Raw genomic sequence first — 23,189 nt, 5'->3', positions numbered from 1 at the left:
GAAATTCTTCAAGCAGAAGAGAAATTATGCAAGTTGGAAATCTGGATCTTTACAAAGGAATGAAGAGCACCAGCAGAGGTAACTGTATAGTCAACATAGAGACTTTTTCATATTATTGGAATTTCTGTAGAAGAAAAATAGTACCGTGTTTCCCCGAAAATAACACTGTGTCTTATATTAATTTTTGCTCCTAAAGATGCATTAGGACTTATGTTCGGGGGATGTCATCCTGAAAAATCATGTTAGGGCTTATTTACTGGTTAGGTCTTATTTTCAGGGAAACACGGTAACAGTATGTTGTGGGGTTTATAACACGTAGAAGTAAAATGTATGGCAGCAACAGTACAAAAGCCAGGAGGTAAGAAATGCAACAGTTTGTTGAAAGACTCTTAAACTGTATGTAAAATGTTACGTAATATCATAATTAAAAGGTGTGTACTAGAAGCCCTAAGGCAAGTACTAAAATAGCACAACATTAAAATATCAGTTGTAGCTAATAGCCAATGAAAAAGATAAAGTTAAAGAATAACATACACTCAATCCAAAAAAACAAAAAATGCAGAAAATGAGAGGAAGAGAACAAAACACTGATGGACAAATAGAAAACAAATAGTGACATGATAGAGTGAAATTCAGTCTAATGGATAATCATATTCAATGGTGTCAACACCTCAAGTTAAAGGCACAGGTCAAACAGGACCAAAAAAATAAAATCAAGACCCATATATATTCTGCTTATGAGAAATCTAAATGAAATGTAAAGACTCAAATAGGTTAAAAAAAAAAGAATGGAAAAAGATATCCCACATTATAACTAGTCAAAAGAAAGCTTGAATTGATATGTTAATATGTGGTGAAGTCCATTTCAGAGCAAAAAATTACCAAGGACAAAAAAGGTCATACATAATGATAAAAAGATGAATTCATCAAGAGGACATACAATTTTACCATTTATGTTTGTAAAATAGATCTTTAAGATATACAAAGCAAAAGACTGAAAAACTGCAAGGAGAAATACACAAATTCACAATTATGGTAGAAGATATTTCCATTATCTTGACTGTGGTGATTGATGATAGTTTCATGAGTGTGTACACGTATTCAAACTTTTCAAATTAGTCTCATTAAGTACGTGCCGTATTTTTTTTCTATCAAAAATTCTTTAACAAACATACTTAAAGGTGAAAGCTTTCTGCTCGTGATCAGGATTGAAACAAAAATGCTCAATATCATTGCTTCTATTCAATATTGCACAGCAAATATGGCCAATACAACAAGGTAAGGGAAAAGTTACAAGAATTGGAAAGGAAAAAAATAAAACTATTATTCACAGTAACATGGGTGTGTATGTAGAAAAGCCAAAAGACTCTAGAAACTCATAGAATTAATAATGAATTTAGCAAGACCACTGAAAACAGAGTCAACATACAACGATTAAACTTCTACAATCAGGAACAATCACAAAATACAATTTTAAGGAGCTACCACTTCAAGTAGCATCAACAAACATAACTAAAAATAAATTTAATAAAAGTTATAATTCCTCTGCATTAAAAATTAGAAGCTAGCATATAGAGAAATTAAGATAGACCTACATAAACAGAGGGATATATCATATTCATTTTTTCATGCCATAAAAATCTCATTATTCCTCTTTGATTCGATGCATTTGTATGGGAATGGAAGAGGCCAAGAAAAGTGAAGACAATCTTGAAGAAGAAAGCTGAAGTTCTTACTCAACCATAGACAAATTCCTATGGCACACATTAGTGACTTCAGAACCAGATGTCCACATATACTGTCACAGACTTACGACAAAGGTGACACTATAATAAAGTTAGAAAAAATTGTTTTTGCTGAGAGCAGCGCTGGACCAATTGGATACCACAGGGGACAAAAAATGAATCTTGACACCTACCTCACACCATACAAAGAAACCTATTTTAGATGAGTTAAAGATTTAAATGTGAAAGGTAAACACTTCTAGAAGAAAACATTGGAGAATGTCTTTGTGACACAAAGGATAGGCAAAGGTTTCTTACATAGAATACAAAAAGCACTCACCTCAAAGAAAAACTGGTGAATTAGACTATGTTAAAACTAAGACTTTCCCGTCCATCAGCCATCAAAGGACAACATTAGGGCGTTAAGATACAAATTTGCAACTCATGTCTAACAGAATCCAATACTCTTCCCAATCAATAAGAAAAATACAAACAAACCATGGACAAAATATGTGAGCAGCTACGTCACAAAAGGAATATGCAGTTTCCACAAAGAAATGAAAAATTCATCTATCGTGCATCATCAGGTCAATCTGAACCAAATCGCAAGGAGCTAGTACCATGCATACACCAAAATGATTAAAATTAAAAACATAGACAACACGAAGTGTTGACAAGGACGTGGAGTAACCAGAATTCTCCATCACTGCTGGGGAGTGTGTGAATTTCTACAACTGCGTGGCAGTCAGTTTTACTAACAGCCCCTATCTTCACAATTTATGCCACCATAATTCCACCTCTGGGTCCACCCCCAACAGAAATGCGTACACATGTACACCAAACTGCAAGGGCAGGAATGTATATAGCAGCACACCTCATGACAGCTGAAAACTAAGGACATCCCAAATATCCCTTGGCAGTTGACCCACTTGATACACTGGGTTATATTCATACAACACAATACTATACAGAATGGGTCAGCCAACCTTTTCTGTCAAGGGTCAGAGAGTGAATATTTTAGGTTCTACACGCCACATATTGTCTCGGCTGCATATCTTCCTTTGTTATTTTTTTACAACTCTTTACAAATGGAAAAGCCATTCTCAGCTGTGGGCCATACAAGAACAGGCTGTGGTGGCGTGTGGGCTGCCAGTCCCTGGTCCACAGCAACAGCAACAGACGTGTTACTGCTACATGCAATGACATGTATGAGTTTCACCAACATGATTTTCCATGAAAGAACATTAAAGAGTGCACATTTAAGATTTTAGGCCAAACTGGGGGTAACAGAAGTGATGAAACAGGACAGAGAAGGCTTCCGAGGGGCTGGCGATGTTTCCTGTTCTGGGTGGTGGTGACACGTGATTTATTTGACACAAATTCAATGAGTGATACATTTATGATTTCTATAACTTTCTGTATATTATATTTCAAAAATAATTTTGTTTAAAAATACTAAAAAAATAATCATGGAAATTCAGTTTTCTCCCCGTCCCCATTTACTTACTTTCCTCTCACTGCCATCTTATACCCATTTCTTTAAAGCTACCCAAATGAGTAAAAGCCCTCGCCTGCCTAAGTTTCTGCCTCCATCTAAAAAGTCTGCCAGTGACCCAAAGGAAAATTGTACTTGGGTCACTGTAATGTTATTAAACAAAAGTACTCAAAATACTGACTTTCCTTGTCATGAATGTGTGTGTGTGCGCACGTGCGTGTGTGTGTGTGAGAGTGTGTGTGTGAGAGAGAGAGAGAGCGAGAGCGAGAGCGAGAGCGAGAGCGAGAGAGAGAGAGAGAGAGAGAGAGAATAGCGCCTTGAGAAGCCACCCCAAGTACAGCAGGATGATGGTTTTGCCATCTGGCCTGCGGTCATTCTTCCTGTTCATAACACTTACATTTCAGTAGAAGAGAATTAAGAGCACAGTTTAGCCCAAATCAAAAAGCCTAGTTGAACATGTTTTTCTCATTTGTGCTTCATCCTAAACATTTGTAAAGGTTTAGCAGCTCACCCCAGCAAGACTTTTTAATTCACATTCCAGTAATAAGAGTTTTCATAAATGCTTTTCAAGGACATTCTTATTTCCCGGCTTCACCAGCGCCACGTTACTTCACTCTCTTAGGTGGTGTGGTAAGCCTTGCGATGGGGACCAACTGGGCAGACAAAAAGGTGATTCCTCTCAGGGTGGTACTGTCCTGTCTGGCCCTACATTCCACCAGGGTGGGGGTTAGAGGCGAAGCCCCGGGGTCTGGACATGAGCAGAAATACAGCAGTGGTCAAAGTGGTTTTCCACCGCTGGGAAATGCTGCTGTGTTTCAGATCTGGGTTGAAAAGTAATATGTCCTGACTTCCCTTTCAATTTATAGTCGAGCTGGATATGTAATAAGATTAGGTTTCTTTAAGGCGGAAAAAATGAGGTTTTTCAGCGAAGAAAGGGAGTAAATGCGGGATATAAAGCGGGAGCAGAGCATCAGGTGACTTTGTGACCCTAGGAAGGGTAGGAAAATGTTCAACATGATCAGAATGGAGAGAAGTGGCAGGGGATCAGAAGTGTATGGGTAGGCAAGAGGAGGATGGAGAGAAAATACAAGCTGGATATGGAGAGAGCAACAGAGAGAGGTGAAGGGCATAAAGGTAAAACAGTGTCCAGGAAAGGTCCTAGGGTCAGTACACCTTGACCTATATTAATTACCCTTGTTCCCTGTAGCCCAGCAAGAGGTGAGGATAACTCAGCTTGCAGATGCCACTCACACTAGCCTCCCAAGAAAGAATTGCCCCTCCTTGACTAAACGACCTGAGCCCCTCTCTACACTTCAGCACACGATGCCTATATCGACACATGTGAGAACCCTGGAGGCAGAAAGGGAGGAAATAAGAATAACAACATGTGAGGGTTCCAAGGAAAGTAAGACACAGTTATGTAACCTGCCAGTAGTGGTATAGTTGGGATTCTAGGTCTTCAGATGCCCCCAAAATTATCTTCCACAAATCACCAAAATTCATGATGTTCTTAGGAGGTCTTTTCTAAAGCCAACTCCATTTTGATTGCTAGCCCTTCAAGTTCTACCGTTGAGGACTCATTCCAGCAAGCTCTGAGACAAAGAACTCCTACCTAAGCACCTCACGGGTTAAGCCAATGGCTCTCGAACTTCAGTGTGCACAAAAGTCAAATGGGTAGGGGGGACAATAACAAAGCAGGTGTCAGTCCCTGCGTAGCATTAGGTCTGGGGGGGGGGGCAAGTGGCAGCATGGGTTGAAGTGTGGGTGGGGGTCACGTATTGGGAAGTGGGTGACTGTGGTTCTAAGTTGCCATAGCAATGGATTAGCTTCTTAGGGCTGTCATTTAAAAAGTATCACAAATTAGACAGCCTGAAACATCAGAAATTTATTTTCTCAGAGTTCTGGAAGCTAGAAGTCGAAAATCGAGATGTCGTCAGGCCGTGCTTCCTCCAAAGGCTCTAAGGAAGAATCCTTCTTTGTCTCTGCTAACCTCTAGAGGTTTCCAGAAATCCTTGTTATTTCTTGGCTTATCGTGCGTCACTGTAGTCTGTATGTGTGTCCAAATGTCCCTCTTCTGATAAGGACACCAGTCATACCGGATTAGGGCCCACCACAATCCAGTAGGACCTCCCTCTCAACTTGATTATACTTACAAAGACTCTGTTCCCAAATAAGTTTATGTTCACAGGTTCCAGGTGGACACGAATTTTTTTGGGGGGGTGGAAGGGGACCCACTATCAAACGCAGTGCAGGCAACAGTGATGCTTAGAAGTGATATGGGCTCAGGTGAGCGCCTTTGATAGCTCTAAGGAGTGGTCGCGTAGAAAAGACAAAATTAAAATGAAGCCCAGAACACCCAAACGTCAGAGGATCTCTACGGCAGCATTGAAAAAGTCCCTTATTTCCTACAACTGCAGCCGGCATGGCTGAGGACCAAGGCTGAGGTCCTGGTTGTAGAGCCTACACTGTTGCTGCGTCCATTAAACCCAATCTCTCCAGGTCTCTTACGCGGAACTGCCATACGTCGTTACGCTAGGACACCGTAAAGAATAAGATGAACCCTAAGAAATGGAGTGGGCACATCTGGGCACTCATGCAGAGGCTGAGAGCTTGGAACTCCAAAATCCCCCTTAATCCTTTGACAGTGGCAAGCAGACCCTCACTCCTTCCCCAAACACCTTCCATGCAGCCTGTCAATAACTTTGGCTGGCCAGCTGTATCACAAGACCCACAGCCACCTCCCCTCACTGCCTCTAGACCCTGAAGAGAGTTCCATCCGAAAGTATCCCCAAGAAAGACAGACAAGATGTGCAACCCAAGAGAGTTGCAGAACTCTGCTGAGTTTTATTGGCAGGAGCCTAGGAAGCATGTGTGGAAGGGAATTCTTAGGATGTGAAGCCAAGGAAGGAAAAATACAAAACATAACTGGGCCAAAAGAACTAATTTGTACACCTGTGTGTACTCATTCATGATCTGGGATTTAAAGTGTTGATTCGTCCCTGAAAGTGACATAAGTGTTCGTTAGGATTAACTGGAGCCTTGACTTAAACGATAGCCTATCGTAATGCTCGTAATGCTTTGCGAACTTTGATGAGCTTATTAAAACAGTTCCCTGGGTCTCATCCTCCAGAGATTTTGATGAATTAGTTCTGGTTTAGGACCTGTTAACCTAACAAGCTTCCAGGGAATGCCTATGCTAAAGGGAGACTTCGAGTTGCACCGTAACATTCAAAATGTACCTGAAAAGACAGGTGGCTGAAGATTAAGGGTGACAAGAGTGATCTGATGGGCTTACTAAGTGCCACCTGTCCAGACATCCCCTAACTCTAAAGCCTGGGAGGACCCTCCCTTCCTCAAGGCCGTAAGAGGTGCATTGGTGAGAGGGACCTGGGAACTCTGAAGGTTGGGGATATTGTTCGCTACAACAATGTATTGGGTTTTCTGATCTCAGTAGAAACCAGGTGGTGTCCTTTAACATTCAGAGACAAAATAGGTGCAATGACCACAATAAGCAACAAAGACAGAGCTGTCACCAGAATATTTCGACCTGCATATGGAAAGAGGTGGGCCCCTAGGGCCCCCAGGAAGGAAAGAGATGGGCAGCCTTCTAGCATGCTGCCTGACATATGAGTATATAGGTGAAAAAAGTCTCGTTCTGATGGGTAGAAACCTCACTTGAGTTGCCATCGTGGGAATTCCAGGTCTCTTATGCTTCCTCAGACACTCTCCATTGAGGGGGTGACCGGGTTCCTGTGAAGAAGGATCTAGCAATATGTACAAAGAGGTACAGCATACTGCGAATATTCTTCCAATGGTCCCTCTGGGGCCATTTTCAGGACTGTGCCCTGACATAACCAGACTTTCCAGGAGTTATTAAATATTGGCTCTGAACTAGTGCTAATCCCTAGAGAATGAAAAAAAACAACAACAAGGGGGGCGTTTTGAGGTACGTGATAGATGAAGTCTTCCTTCTAATTTGTTTTACAGCGGGTCTAGGGAGACTACGAACCCATCTTGTGTTTAATTTCTCCATCATCAGAATTAGACTGGGATTAGATATACCAGTAACTGGCCAAATCTCAACACTGGTTCCCTGACCTACGGCGTGAAGACTATGATGATAGGAACAGACAAGAAGAAGTCCCTGAAATTGCCCCCAACCCCAACATTAAGAAAGTAAGGGAATGCCATGTCCCTGGGACTTGCAGAGATCAATGCTGCTACCAAAGGTCTGAGGTAGGCAGGGGTAGAGACTCTAGCCACATCTCTATTTAAATCACCTGGCGAAACAACCCAATCGTTCCTGGAGCAGAAGCGAGATGATCCCAGACTTAACCAGATGGTCTTGCTGATCACAGATGTGTTTCTGGGTGTGGTATAAGCAGAAGCAAATCTGTGTGGTCCCTGGCACGTGGCATGTAGCTGTAGTCCTAGTATATCTGTGTCTCCCTGTCCATGCCAACCGAGATGATCTGAAACAGTTTGCAACTGTAGGAAAGGCATGTCACTCACCTGCCTCAGTCTGTCAGGTCTCCCGCTTCCTACGGAAACACAGTCCAGAGGGAACTTGACCTTCTCATCTCACATAACATCATGCTGATCCATAACACTGTTGACAGTCTGATCATTTGAAAAGCAACGTCCTCATCTGCTGATAAATCTCTACTGGAAAAGCAGCTCCTGGCATGCTACTGACTCCTAATGGAGACCAAACACCTGCGCGGGGGAGAGTTTTTGTTATTTATTGCTATGTAAGTTGACTTAGTGGCTTAAAACAACCACCATTTACTATCTTTCAAGATTCTTTGGGTTGACTGGGTTTCGCTGGGCAATTTTATACTCCATACGAGCTTGGGCTGCATCATCCGGGAACTCGGCTGACCTGGAAAGTCCCAGATCGCTCACCAAGTCCAAGGTGGTTGGTGGCTGATGGTGGCTATTAACCAGGTCACCTACACGTGACTGCTCCTGTGATACTTGGGCTTCCAGGGAGGAAGCGACAGAAGAAATGAACGCTCCCAGTCCTTTCAATGTCCAGACCTATCACACCGTGGCACAGAGATACTTGACCACATCATCTTGGCTGATCAGTCTAGTTTCAAGGGGCGGGGATATAAACTCTACCTTTTGATGGGGAAGAGTGACAAATACTTTGCAGACATTTGTAATCCACTACAGAATCCAAGGGACCACGCAATCTCATCTGGCTCCATGCATGAGGTGCCACTTCATCTATCAAATCGTGAAAGAGGACATGCATAATAGCATTTCTTGTAAAATGCAAATGGTAACTACAGAATTGAGCTAGCACAGGTCTGAAAGGCATGGATAGTAACATGCTACCCAAGCCAGTGCTTCGTACCCCCATAGTGCCTGCTCCTCCTCTTTCCCTCTTCTCCCTAAATCTACGGTCTCGTGGGGAGCTCCTTATGACCCGTACAGTAAGGACGGCTGGGGAAGGAGGAAGGAGATGGCTGCTGCAGTACAACCCCAGTGAGAGTGGCCCCGACAGACAATGGTGAAGTGAATTCTCCTCGTGGGCAAAACCTTAGGCAGTACATCTGGGTGTCCACGTCATGTGGAAAGACGAATAGCCTGCAAAACGAACTGGCATTTACTGAAGTGCAGTGGCTATTGGTTTGGCTGGTTGCTTAAAGATTTTGAAAAACACAGGACTGGAAGATTAGTGACAAGGAAGTCCGAAGGAAAGGTGATGAACCTCTTGGAAGATAGCCATGCCCCAGGGGGTCCCCACTGCAGAGGCAGCTCTCAATAATGGAGTGGACAAGACCCATCTGGAGATGTCACTCAGACTCTTTCCCCAGAACTCTTAGTCCTTGCTCAAGGGGCCCACTGACAAAGTGGTACAGAGATGAAGGCTGTGCATAGCTGCGACAGCAGCATGTGCTTCCCGCTACCAAGGCTGATCTGGCTGCTGTCACTGCTGAATGCCCAAGCTGTCAATTGCAGGGCCAGAGCTAAGGCCCTGGTATGGCAACAATCTGTCGGTGGATCATACATCCAGTTGGTGGAAATTGATTACATTCCATGACATATCATGAAGGAGCAGGGGTTTGTAGTCCTAGGGGCAGATTTACCTCCCTCATCTGAAGCACCACTGCCAGTGCCACTGTCCGTGGCCCGAGAGAATAGTTTATCCGTCATCATGGCATCCCACACGAGATCTCCTAGGATGAGAGGACACATTTTATAGCAAAGGAATTGGGACAATGGGCTCACGGCACACAATTCACTGGCCCTCCCACGTGTCCCATTACCCAGTTAGAGCTGTCTTGACAGAATGGTGCAATAGGCTGCTGAAAAGCCACCTACTGGGGAGAAGGCACTGGCTGGTGCTATATCCAATAAGGGGTTAGTATCCACAACACATTAAGAACTCATACAATTCAACATCAAAAACAACAACAACAACAAAACCCAATCCAATTAAAAATGGGCACAGGACCTGAATAGACTTTTCTCCAAAGATGATACACAGATGCTCAACATACAGACACATGAAAAGATGCTCACCATCACTAATCGTCAGGGACATGCAAATCAAAACCACAGTGACATATCACATCACGCCTGTCGGAACGGCCATCACTGATAAATCTACAAACAACAAGTGCTGGCGAGGATGTGGAGAAAAGGGAACCCTCGTGCACTACTGGTGGGATTGCAAACTGGTGCAGCCACTACAGAAAAGAGTATGGAGGTTCCTCAAGAAATTAAAAATAGAATTACCGTACAACCCAGCAATTCCACTTCTGAGTATTTATCTGAAGAAAATTAAAATTATTCGGAAAGATATATGCACCCCTGTGTTCACTGCAGCACTGTTTACAATTGCCAAGATATGGAAACAATGTAATTGTCCATCAATAGACACCGGGATAAAGAAGAAGTGTATATACATACAACGGAATATTACTCAGCCATAAAAAAAAAAATGAAATCCTGCCTTTTACAACATGGATGGACCTAGAGGGTGTTGTGCTCAGTGAAATAAGCCAGACACCGTATGATTTCACTTACATGTGGAATCTAAAAAAACAAAACAAACAAAACAGAAACAAATTCATAGATTCAGAGAACCAATGGTTGCCAGAGGGAAGGGGGTGGAGGAAGGGATGGCAAGGGGAAGGGTATTAGATGCAAACTTCTAGGTATAAAATAAGTCATGGGACGTAACATATAGCATAGGAAATAGAGTCAATAACATTGTAATCCCTGTGTACGGTGACAGATGGTCACTAGATTTATTGTGCTGAACACTTTGTAAAGTATATAAATATTGAATCACTGCTGCACAGCTGAGACTAATGCAGTATTGCGTATCAGCTGTAATTAAGAATACATTTTTTAAAAACCTGGGTCACCCCAGCGGTCTAGCCAAGATGGTGGCAGAGGGAAAGGGGGAACCTGGAATGCATGGAGGAAGGAGAAAGCTACCAACTTGGGCCTGGGACCAGCTACAAAAGTGGGGACCGCAGCAGACCTGTTTGTTAATGAATCGCTGTTACTTCTGTTTGCATGAGGAGCACTAGCGGTGCTAACATTTGAGGTTTCAGGGGGAGTATGACCAAATTGACCCCCATACAGACACTGCAAGATATTTATGTGTCACTTGGTTGAGAATACCAGTAATTTCCCAAATAAAAGTGAGGAAGCTGAAGGGAAAAAGGAGTGAAGTCTTGTGGTTGTTTCCCGTCATCCCCCAGATCCCTTCTCCATGCTTCTCCTCCTGCTCTGTGCCCGGAGGCTGGCCTGTATGGGCGGCGCTCACAGACATACCGTGTTTCCCCGAGAATAAGACCTAGCCGGACCATCAGCTCTAACGCGTCTTCTGGAGCAAAAATTAATATAAGACCCAGTATTATATTATATTATATTACATTATAGACCTACTATACTATATTATTATAGTAAAATAAGACCAGGTCTTATGTAAATTTTTGCTCCAAAAGACTCATTAGAGCTGATGGTCCGGCTAGGTCTTATTTTCAGGGAAACACGGTTCTTGCCTTCAGCCTGTGGCTAACTTGGCCAATGGGAGGCACCCGCAAGGTATCGCAGGTGGGAGGAGAGTGACGTCGACGTAGTTTTCTGCCAATTCCTTTCGTCCTGGATTGCCTTGGCTTGGTTGTGCCCCTCCCTGAAGAAGGCCACTGTTTCTACCAGGCAGAGCTCTCCACACACCACCACTCGCTCTGGGTTCTGGTCAGGCTTAGGGCTGGTAATGGCTGTTTCCAGTGCTCCGTACTGCTCTCTTCTGTTGATTTCACTAAACTCTGCCCATATCTTTACAAATAGCTTCTTTGCTAAACTGTCCAACTACCCAGGTTGCATATATTCTGTGTGTCCTGCCAGGACCCTGACTCCCATATAGATGAACAATTTCCAGCCCCCATCTAGGGAATGTTTGGGCCTTTGATAAGGAGGTAGGGGCTGCAGCCACAAACGCCACTGCCACCCTGTGTGTCTCCTTTCCTTCTAATCACACAAGGAGTTGGAGAACCAGAAGCGTCCACCCAAGCTGCATATCCCCTGCCTCCCATCTGGCCTGGAGTTTCTTTTTATGGTCCTTTCCTTGGTTTTCCTCTATAATGGGTGTGCTGCCCCAAGATCCAGTCCACCTGGCTATTAGAGTCTGTCCTCCTCTCGCCATCCCCGTCTCCAGCTCCAGGGCTCCAAGGTCCCCAAACCTCTTCTCTAGATGCCGTGGGGGGGTTTCCGGGAAGCAGGACTCAGTCTTCCTCTGCTTTCTTTTGGCTGCCTGACTGGTCACTTAGAGCTAATCATTTCTAAAATCAGAACCACGCTACCCAATCCAACACAATGCCTGACCACAAACTGTACTTTCTGAGCCAGTCTCTTCTTTCAACTTCCAGTTGATATTTCTGGGCCTCTGCCTAGCCCCAGGTAGTTCACATTTGAGCAGCCCTACTCCCCCCCAAGCAGACACACTCTCACTCCAAGTCCAGAGTTATGTTTTATTTGCCCCTCGCTGTACTGGGTGGTAATTCGGGGCTTATTTCACAGCACCAAATGCAGTCAGTGCCTTCACACAGAAGTGCCTCATTAAATGAAATGACACGTCAGGAAGCATTCCATAAACTATAAACTCCTAGGGACAAACAATACAGTTATAATGTTTTGTTGAATAAATTAAATGACCACGTACACCAGAGGTTTGATATTTGATATTGCCTTTCACGTAGTTGATATTTGTAAAGTGACAGTGAAAAAAGCCACACATAATTTCCTTTTACAGGTATCTTTTCTTTTTCCTTCCTAAAGTTTCATTAGGAAAAGACCCACCTTTAAATCCATGTGGAAATGACATGGCAGAAGCATTCCGCCATGTTCTCTGGGAATGAGCTGGCGTCTATACAACTCACTAGGAGTGTGGTACACAATACTGTACCTTTGTGCATGTGTGTATATATGTGTGTGTATGTGTACACATGTACGTGTGGCATGTACATGTATGTGTGTGGTGTTTGCACATAGGTGTGTTTACGTGGTATGTATATGTGCATACATGTGTGTATGTGGTGTAGAAGAGTGTGTGTATGTGCTGTGTAAGTGTGTGTATGTGTGTATGTGTGTAGGAGGGGCAGTTAGAGCCCTAGAGTAGAGACAGAGGACAGCAGGCAAAAGATGGTTGAACTGTTGAACTACAGGTTAAGGACAGAGCTTTGGCAGAGTGGCTGTTAGGAAGTTGACGGAAGCCTTTCTCTGAGCAGAATGAAACAGATGCAGCCAGAGGATATGAAAAGGTTCCAGGCCAGTGCAGAGTCAAGAAGAAGAAGAAAAAAAATCACATTCGTAAGTCTCAAAGAAGACACTGTTTAACGACAAAGGGATTACCACAGGTAAGTACCGACATGAAGCCTTAATGTATATGTAGGAGTTATGTTTACTTAATCCTTGCTGTACTTGGCGGTAATTCCGTGCTTACGAAAAGAGAGAAAAATGATGATAACTAAGATGTATTAAGCACTTACTACGTGCAAGGTACTGTTCCAAGCCTCTTGCATGCCTTAGCTCGTTTAATTCAGATAACAACCCTCTGAGTTATGCTTTACTGTCATCCCCACTTTGCAGATAAAGAAACTGAGGCACAAAGGGACTGAATGGTAACTTGCCAAAGTTCATACAGTTAGTCGGTGCTGGTGCCTGACTCCAGAGTCACTGGGTTCTACCTGCTAAGTTGATTCACCGGGATTGTACTCAGTTCATTTATTTCTGTAGATAAAACTAAGGGAGTGAATCATCTGTTAGGTTTTTATTATCCATGTCTGGGAAACTTAATCCCAAACCAGCTATTCTGACATGAACTAAAAGTAGGGTGACCAACCATTCTGGTTTGCCCAGGAGCTACCACTGGGAATCCCAGGCAAACCAGTTGGTCATCCTAAAAGGTTTGCTATTTAAAAGGAATAAATTGCCGCTGTGGACTTCCACCACTTTACATTGTTTTCGCAACAAAAACATCACCAGGGTAATTTCTGCATTTTGTCTCTGGCATCAATTCATAGCTATCATTTAGGTATAACGGCCCTCATTCGTTTTTCATTAAGCAGTGGCTTTCTTCCCAGGCATCCTGGGATGATTTTGCCTTGTTGTTGAGTGAAGGAGAGTGGGTGAGGGGTCCCGGGCTCTCTAACTCACTGCAGGTGCAGGAATGTGGGCACAGCTGGGTGGAGGGAGAGCTCCCCATGGACGAGAAAGGCTTCCGGGGGTGGCGGAAATCCTCCAGAAGGTCCAGCCTCTACCCTTGCAGGAATTGTCTCCGTGGCTCTCACAGTGCAGACCTGGAACAGGACAGCTCAGTGAAGGCCCAAAAGATGCCCACATGCAGCCCCTGCATTCGTTAGACACTGGGCTAGCCGCTCCATTCTGCAAGTCACTCCAAAATTCAGTGCCAGGTACGCACTCAGCACCTATAACTCTCTGTAGTAAATCGCTCCACGGCTGGTGTCTCACCTCTCACCTGTCCGGCCTCAGAGCATCTTTCCCACTATCCCTTTAGCTTTCTCTGTCACTTGGCCTCCTGCCACCCCCTGGAATCTTTTCCTTGAGTGACTGGAGAGACGCATGTTGATGCCTGTCTCTGGTGAGGGTTTTTTTTTTAATTTTTAATTAGCTTCAGATGTACAAAACTACCTCAGCCCAGTACACTGCCTCGTTTTATAGAGGTCCCATGTCCGGCTAGGAGTAAAGCCCCACTGGCTGGCTTGTTCCAGTTTATCAGGCCAGGCCACAGTCAACGTGAAGTGACAACTGCTGGAGGGTTCTCATTTCCTAAGCCTCAGTTTGTGCCTGCTAGTGAGGTAGTATGTGGGCTGAAGCCTGTAGATTTGCAGAAAGCAACCCTAATGACTGCTGACGTCACGTGGGATCAACAAAGTCACTCAGGCAGAAAGGGGGCACGCAGGTGGCATGAAACGTATGGACAGTTTATAGCTAGGATGCTTTTAAACTCAATTCATTGCTTAAAAGTGAACGGTAAACAACTGAGAAATAACCTGGGATTCAGGATTGCTTGGGAACAGTTCTATTTGCATAGAAAGAACCAGAAACTCGGATCTTGTAGCTGGCTAAATCGTCCCACGTGGAGATCATGAAAACGGAACTCTCCATAATTTCCTGACGCGTTCATGTCTGTTCCACATGAGAAATCAGTTCGCAAATCCAAACTGCTCTTCAGAAAAAAAAAAAAAATATATATATATATATATACCCACACAACTAAGTTATTATTTTTTTCTCTCTCTGGAGATAAAGTGGCACTACTTCAAGAGACACACAATGAAATCATTTAAAACTTCCATCTTAATCCAGCAGAAAACCATAACAGTACAATTCTTCCTGGGGGTAAACTAAAACCTGCTTTAAGGTCCCTGCTTATAATTATTTTACCATTAGAAACAGAACAGTATTTCTAAACCTGGTGTTTACTGTTCTGATCTATTTGTTTCACTCACGACCATCAGCTGCTTCCCAGCTACAAAGATGAGCCTGGAAGGAAATGAAGGCCTTTCTAAGAACTCATAAAAGACCGTCCCTTCTGCAAGTTGGGGTTTGTCATCGTTTGGCTGGGGGAGACGCTAGGAAATGAGAAGGAGATGATGACACAAGAATACATATTGTAGGGAGAAATAAAGATGTGCCCATCAATTCTACGTCCTGTCCCAGAAAGTGGGAGATCGAGTTCCAAGATGCTCAGGGATGTCCATTTATTTGCTCCGGAAAGAAAGAGATTGGGATTGAAAGAGAGAGAAGGCAGCTCCGCCCCAAGCCAGCCCCATTATGCTGGGCCCTGGCACCCCACTGAGGACGTCCCTGAAGAGCTTACCGTTAACTTACAGGAGAAAGTTCCTGGCAGTGCCGAACCTGGCAGAGTCTCCCGTCTGAAAAGGAGAGGGAAGTTTCTTTTCTGTCAAGTTTTGCTGAATGGACCAAAAGAAATCATGCCACAGGTCCAAACTTAAGAGTGTTTAAAGCATACTGCCTCAAGACTTATTAACTGTGGGCTTATTTATTCCTCACTTCCTCCTCTTGCATGAACTCACAGCTCTGCTCTGGAACTGGCAAAGTGGCGGGACAGCTCTGGGTGATGAGAACAAGCTGTGGAGGACAGGGGTGGCAGTGGGTGGAGTGGTCCCTTCTCACCTCCCCCCTAACCTGGGCAGGATCTCAGACAAGCCCCGCCTCCCTCGCCCAGAGCAGCCTCCGAGCGCCACGTGAATCCCCCAAACAGCCTCATTCTGCCCCAGCTGTGTGCCTCGCCAGCAGAAAACTCTTCTCCTGCCACATTTTCATTATGACACTTCTCCCACCCATAAACCCCGAATGTTGACTTACTGGCTAGTACATTAGGAAAGCCCAAACTCAGCACCATTTTCAACCCCAATACTAGACAGCAGTGTTGCCAACCTATCTATCATGCCATGGCCGGGCACAGTATGAGTCACTGATTGCCATTCTCTGATGCTCCAATCAACACAGCCCGCCAAACCACCCCTCGCTACTGATGTGGGTTAGCAAGACTGCTCGGCGAGTGTGTGGGTGTCCTGTTATGTTCCAGGGACCTCTGCTAGGCCCTGGGGACACAGAAGGAAACACAACAAAGGCCATATCCTCATAGGAGACAGACAAATAGACTTACTTATGTCCGGTAGGGGAAATAATGTAACGAAGGAAAATTAAAGCAGGGTAAGGAGATGGAATTTCGGGGGGAGTGATTCTGCTCATGGTGATCAGAGAGTAGAGAACAGAAAGAAGTGAGGGAACCAACCCTGCAAACACCAGTGGGGGATTCTTCAGACAGAGGGACTGGCAAGTGCAAAGGCCCTGAGGTGGGAGCCCACTAGGAATCTGTTTGCTGTCCCTGCCCCCTCCCACTTTCCACTCTTGGCCAAGGCCAACCAGTGCACAATCGTTGCTCACCTGTGCCAGTGCTGTTCCTTCTCCCTGGGGTCTCTGAGCCTGTGGTGACTGTAAAGTGCTGGCAAGTCTTGTTGAGATGGCTGATATCCCTCCCAGAAGCTGCAGGATTCAGAGGCTTGTATGGAGATTATGGAAAACAACCCTTCGGTTGTGCTTTCTGGCTAAATGTTGACCCTTCTTACTAACGTAAGGAGATCAACTGGTCACAGAGGAGGGCCACCTGACCTTTTGGGCATTTTCTCCTGAACCATATAGGGAGGTCTTGACCCTTCTTTAGGATTCTTAACAAGCTTTGCTCTACCAAGGTTAAAGCAATTCTTTTTGACTAACTTCCCTCCCTCCCAGCTTTCCACCTGGACTTGTCTCCCCTCCCCTCCCTCACCCTACCTGGTGCCCTGGGATGGACACAGTGACCCAGCTTTGGGGTGGGGGTGGGGGTCCTCGCAGCAGGGCCTGGTGGGTGCGGCTTCTGTTCCCCAGTGCTCACACTGCCTGTGAGCCGCAAAGTGGGGGCCTTGGAGTTTATCCTCCCCTCCTTCCTGGGAAGACCAGAGCAACACGCGCCCCGTGCTCCACCCCGCCCTGCGAGCCACGAACAGCGCGCACCTAAGACGCACCGGAAGCGCCAGAGGCGCCCCACACGCCGCACACCCCACGGGGAAGCCATCCGCCCAGCCTCCTCCCTGCTTCTCCTGTCAGGTTTGCGGGCTTATATGATTGAAGATTGACCACAGGTGAGCGCTAACTCGCAGCACCAGCACAGGTAACACACCCAGCGGTGCGCTGCCTTGGTTTCTTCATGGTGCTGCATTATTTGATTTCCATAGAACAGGATCTATTCAGAGTCAACTGCGTATTTTCTGGTGATCTTATTGGATGACGGAGATCCTTCCATGTGTGTGTGTCTGGGGAGAGGAACAGGAAGGCGGTTTACTGTACCAAATATTCATCTCAGCTCTCAGACCACACCCGAATCCCCAAATTCTGAATCCTTGTGCTCCTGCCCGCTGGAATGCCTCCCTACCCCACTTTTTTTGGTCTGTGCCTCAGGGTCCACATCAATGATCTCTCCTCTGATCTTTCTACATCTGAAGAATTGTCACTGAAGTCATACTTTGTTTTTTGTCCTATTCAGGGTAGGCTAATTATCAAATAAACAAAACAAAATCTGAGTAGCTTACCAATGCCCACGTCATTCTTGCTCACGTCACAGTCCACTCACCTCTCCAGCACCTCTCCAGACGATCACCCAGAAATGAATCACCTGCTATCGTGCCACCGCCATCTTCAACCCACAGCCTCCCAAGCTGTGGAGGGCGCCATGGACAGGCCCAGAGAATGGAGGGTCTTAATGGGATGTTTCAAGGGCCAGCCTGAAAGGGACACACCTAATTTCTGACTGCAGGTAGGTTCTGACCACAATGGCTTGTCACAATCATTCACCTGGCCCTAATTATCTGCTGGAGACACTGGGAAATGTAGTCGAACTCCCTGCCCAGGAGAAAAGGGATCCATTTGGGGGCACACAAGCACTGTCTCTGCTACCTTCTTGGATGCCTCGCTTTGATTATATTTTGTCTAATTATTTCTGCGGATGCAGAAAAGTAATAAGGGACCTCAGAGGTTTAATTCAAACATCTCATTTTACAAACGAGGCCCAAAGCTACCAAGTGACTTGCCTGGTACAGTTTAGATTAGAACTCGGCTTCTCAGATTCCTGTTACAGAGTTTACAAATCTTCCTAAGCATTTTGCATTATTTTTACCTGAATCTATACATTCATTGAGGTCAAGACTTAGGTCTCTACTCCCAGCTCCTGTAATAGTGTTGGGCATGGAGTCAATGCTAAGAATTGATCGGAGGTGAGGTTGCGGAGTACAAGATTTCTTCTTCAAAGCAGAACCTCTCAAATGAGCCTTTTTTATATGGAAGGAGGAGGCGAAGGTAGGCATATAGCAATACTACACGGACCTAGGGTGCCAATAACAGGAAGACGTATCATTACTTTAAATGCCAAGAAAAAGACAACTGCTGCCAATTAAGTGTCAGATGCTTTCTTATCCCTTAAAATGATTTTACACTCATTAGCAGAGTTTGTATAGGTTGGCTAAGGCATGGACTTTTATTGTGGTAAATATACATAACATAAAAGTTCCATTTGAACCATTTTCAAGTGTCTAGTTTAATGGCATCAGGTGCGTTCACCTCCCCACAATCCCCCTCCAGAATTTTTCACCTTCCCAATCTGCAACACTACCTACTAACCAGTAGCTCTCCTCTCCTCCCTTTCCACAGACCCTGGTAACCACTATTCAACTTCCTGTCTCTATGAATTTGACTAGTCTGGATACCTCGTGTAAATGGAGTCATTACAATATTTGGCCTTTTGTGACTGGCTCATTTCACTTAGCATAATGTCTTCAAAGTTCACCCAGCATGTGTCAGAATGTCGTTACTTCATAGGGGTGAATAATAGCCTATTGTATGGATATAACACATTTTGTTTAGACATTCATCGTCAAAGGACACTGTGGTTGCTTCAACCTTTTGGCTACTGTGAAGAAGGATGCCATGAACAGGTGTGCAAATATCTATTCAAGTCCCTACTTTTCATCCTTTTGGGTGTATACCCAAAAGTGGAATTTCTGGATCATATGGTAATCCTATGTTGAATTTTTTTGAGGAACCATCATATTGTTTTCCACAGTGGCTGCACCATTTACATTCCCACCAACAGTGTACAAGGGTTGTAATTTCTCTATATCCTTGCCAACACTTGTTATTTTCTGTTTTGTTTTTCTTTTATAATAGCCATCCTAGTTAGACATAGATTTTAATCATATATCATTCTTGTGTATCCATAAAAAGGAAAACATAAGTAAAATCAATAGTTTCAGGCATTCCTAAAACTTCTTCACATTCAGTCTGTCTTCCTGCCCAGTGTCACGCTCTAGGACCATCAAGCTCGTTGTTGATAGGGAATTTTTTTAAAGGCCCTAAAAACAACTAGTAATGATGCTTTTCTGTAGAGTCAGCCTACTCATGAGTCCTGCTTTGAGGATGTTGCCACATGCGCTGGTTTCCCGCCTTCCCCACATGTCCTGACAACCACTTGGTTCCTGGGAGTGCAGTGCTCCACTGTGAGCTCAGGATTTTCCTCCAGACCACTGATCCCCTTTCTGCAAGTTTCGATGCTGGTGCTTTCAATGTCAGTGCCTACCCAGGTGATGGCAGCTGTGTCATAACCATTGATAAAGAACGTAAGATGTCACCAAGTGCAAAGCGTATCTTAATTCCAGAAAGGTTCAAATAAAATTTAAAAAATAACTTTGTGTCATCAAAAAGACGACACGTATTGATAAAATGGGATAGGTGAGGATGTTTTGTACCTGGATCACTCAATATAAAGACTCTGCTATAGTACAACTTCCTCATTTTGAAATTCGCATGTAATAACTAAGTTGAATGAGCAAGGAGTACACAGCCTACCCATCAAATAAGACTAGAGCCCTTTCATCCTAGATCCACAGAGGTAAGTAAGAGTGCTGTCCCCACAGCTGGAGGATGCATCTTGGGTCCACACCAGTGGGGGTGTGTGCGTAACCCTTCTGTTAGGATGACTGCCGATCCTGTTTCTTTTAGAGAGAGGGGTGGTTCTGGTCTTTCATCGCAAAACAGAGCCTATATGGGAATAAATACCTGAGGGTCTCTTTCGGCCGTGAGGGGGCAGAATGGACATCACTTGTGCACAGAACAGATTCGCTCATGCTCTGTGATGTGTAATACCATTCCTCCTTGCTCTGTCAATGCTTTTGGAGAAGGTTAACCCTTTAACTCACCCCTAAACTTTATTCTAGGTTTACTTATTGTGGGTAGGATCATAGAGAAATGTGCAATCTGGGACTTGTGAGTCTGAATGATTCCTGAAACATTAGAAGGGAATGAATGAGACAGCAGAAACACTCAAAACAATCACAGAAAGAAAAAGTTCCCAGGAGAGGGGAATTTAGAAAATTCATTAGATTCACAATGAATTTATCACTCGCTTAAATTTGTGTAATTGGAAAATATAATACATACGGATAGACAGAAGTGCATAAAAATATAAATTTGCAGTAAACTGTAATTACAAAGCCACTTAAGTCAATAACTAGAATGTAGTCAGTGCCCCAGGGACCCACGCCTGCGTGCCCCTCCCTATTAGCTACCTTCTTATCTCACTGTGTACCCCATAACCTGAGGCTCTTGGCTCCAGGCAACACTGGTTTCATGGGTGCCAGATCTGAGCGGTCTCACAGAGCCCCACGCTCAAAGGGGTCTCCGGCTTGAGATGTAATGCTCTGCTCTTACCATCTTTAAATTCTTGACAATTCTTTGAATTTGCGTCTTGTAAATGAAGTCCAACGGAGCGTGCCCACGAGCAGAGGAGGTGTGGTAAGAAAGGAAAAACCTTTACATTTCAATACCTTTAGTGACAGTTTCCTTTCTTTTGGGACAAAGGGCCCCACGTGTTCATTTTGCAGTGTGCTCTGTAAATGGTGCGGTTGGCTCTGGCTACAGGAATACTGCGTGCCTTGAAAGAAAAAAAAAAAAGAAATTATAAAAAAAGAAGTTAACTGGCAATTCTTGGCAATAACCTAGAGGTATTTTATATGTGACACAGCTGGAGGCAGTCAGAGAAGGAATATAACCACTCAGCAGTTGACCTCATTCACTGAACAAACACTGAGTGCCAACCAAATGAAAGGCATTGTGGGAGAGGAACGAAACACGATTCCTACCCTCAAGGAACCTAGAGTTTCCTGGGCAAAATGAAACATACACGTTTCTCCCTGACACCAATCATTTGTCTTCATTGCAACCAGACTGATCCTTCCAAAACTTGGATCTTCATGTGACACTTCTCTCCATACACCCTGCCAGTGGCTTCCCAGTCCCCTCAGAATCAGGTTCCAGCTCCCTGACTGGAGACTCACTTCCCATACTTCCTGCGGTAATGGTCAGATGACACCACTCATAATGGGCCGACAGTAAGGAAACGGGCTGCCTCCCAACAAGAAACCTCAGGAAGAGAGGCTTTAGACCGGGTTCCTTCATCCACGCAACAACCTCGTCATGGATGTAGGGTCTCTCCATCTGGCTGCTCTGTCTTTCTGGCGTATTGATTCGTCTTCTGGGCTTGGTTTTGCTTTTGATCCCCAGATGGCAGCTAGGAGATATCCACAGGGAAAATAAAAAGGGGAAGGGTGTGTTTGCTTCTATGTGACTCTCTTAATGAGCAAGAAAACCTTTGTAGAAAGCACTCTTGCCCCTGTCTCATTGGCAAGTATTGCATGCCTGCCACGCTGAACCAATCCCTGAAAGGAGCCCTGAAGACAGTGGCCCCTTTAGACGGGGCTTGCTCCCACCTGGATGGGTGAAGTCACTATATCGCCTGTCTGGCTCTGTAGGCGTTTGAGGTTGCCAACCCTGCCTTAGATGGTCCCTGACTGTCCACTCCCAATTTGCATTGGTTTTTTCTTAGATGGTCCATGACTGCCCACTCCCAATTACTGTGATTGGCTTAGACCCGGGTCTGGGGAGGGGCTTTCCCTCCTATCAAGCACATGCTGCCTGGAGGTAGCTAAACAACATAGAGATTGCAGTAGCAAAGGAGGGCTGGGGTAAGGTAATTGGCAGGGTCCACCACACCAGGCCTGTGGGACCTTTCATCATCTGGCCCCGTTTGCCTATCCAGCCTCCTCTATCGCCATGTCTCTCTCACATTGTATTTTTCAGTTACACGAAATTTCTCAACCTGCCAGACTGACATTGTTTTGGATATCTGCATATGCTATTCTCTTTAACAGGAACCTTCTTTCCACTGAAGCACCTAACATGCATGCGTGTACACACACACACACACACACACACACTTTCACCTGGTTAACTCTCGCTCATTCTTTTGACCAGTAGTTTAGGCCAAGAATGGGAAGCTGTCAGTACCTGGTCTGTTGACATATTTTTGTTTGTTTGTTTCCTTTAATGTTTTTATACTTTTGGATTGTTTCTGGACATTTAAAAGTAAAAATCCATCTTTCTGACTTCTCTTAAAATTGGGAACAGACACTGGCCCCAGATGGACACAGGAATCCATTTGCTCAAGCTGAAGACAGTGGCCCCTTTAGACGGGGCTTGCTCCCACCTGGATGGGTGAAGTCACTATATTGCCTGTCTGGCCCTGTAGGCGTTTGAGGTTGCCTACCCTGCCTTAGATGGTCCCTGACTGCCCACTCCCAATTTGCATTGGTTTTTTTCTTGGATGTTTACAAAGCACCCTACCCTCCCCTAGTCAAAGCACTAATCACACACTATCGTAATCACCCATTTTCTTGTCAGCCCCCTGAATACTCCCTTAGATTACAAATTCCTTGAGGGTCAAGTGTGTCTGTCTTGTTCCTGGTTCTGCTCCCATTCACCTAGCATAGGCTCCGGCATGTTGCAGGGGCTTAATGAATGTGCAGACA

Source organism: Rhinolophus ferrumequinum, chromosome 13 (genome assembly GCF_004115265.2).
Source record: "Rhinolophus ferrumequinum isolate MPI-CBG mRhiFer1 chromosome 13, mRhiFer1_v1.p, whole genome shotgun sequence".
In the NCBI taxonomy this organism is placed as follows: Eukaryota; Metazoa; Chordata; class Mammalia; order Chiroptera; family Rhinolophidae; genus Rhinolophus; species Rhinolophus ferrumequinum.
The sequence above is the reverse complement of the archived record's forward strand: the minus strand, read 5'-3'. Positions refer to the sequence as shown.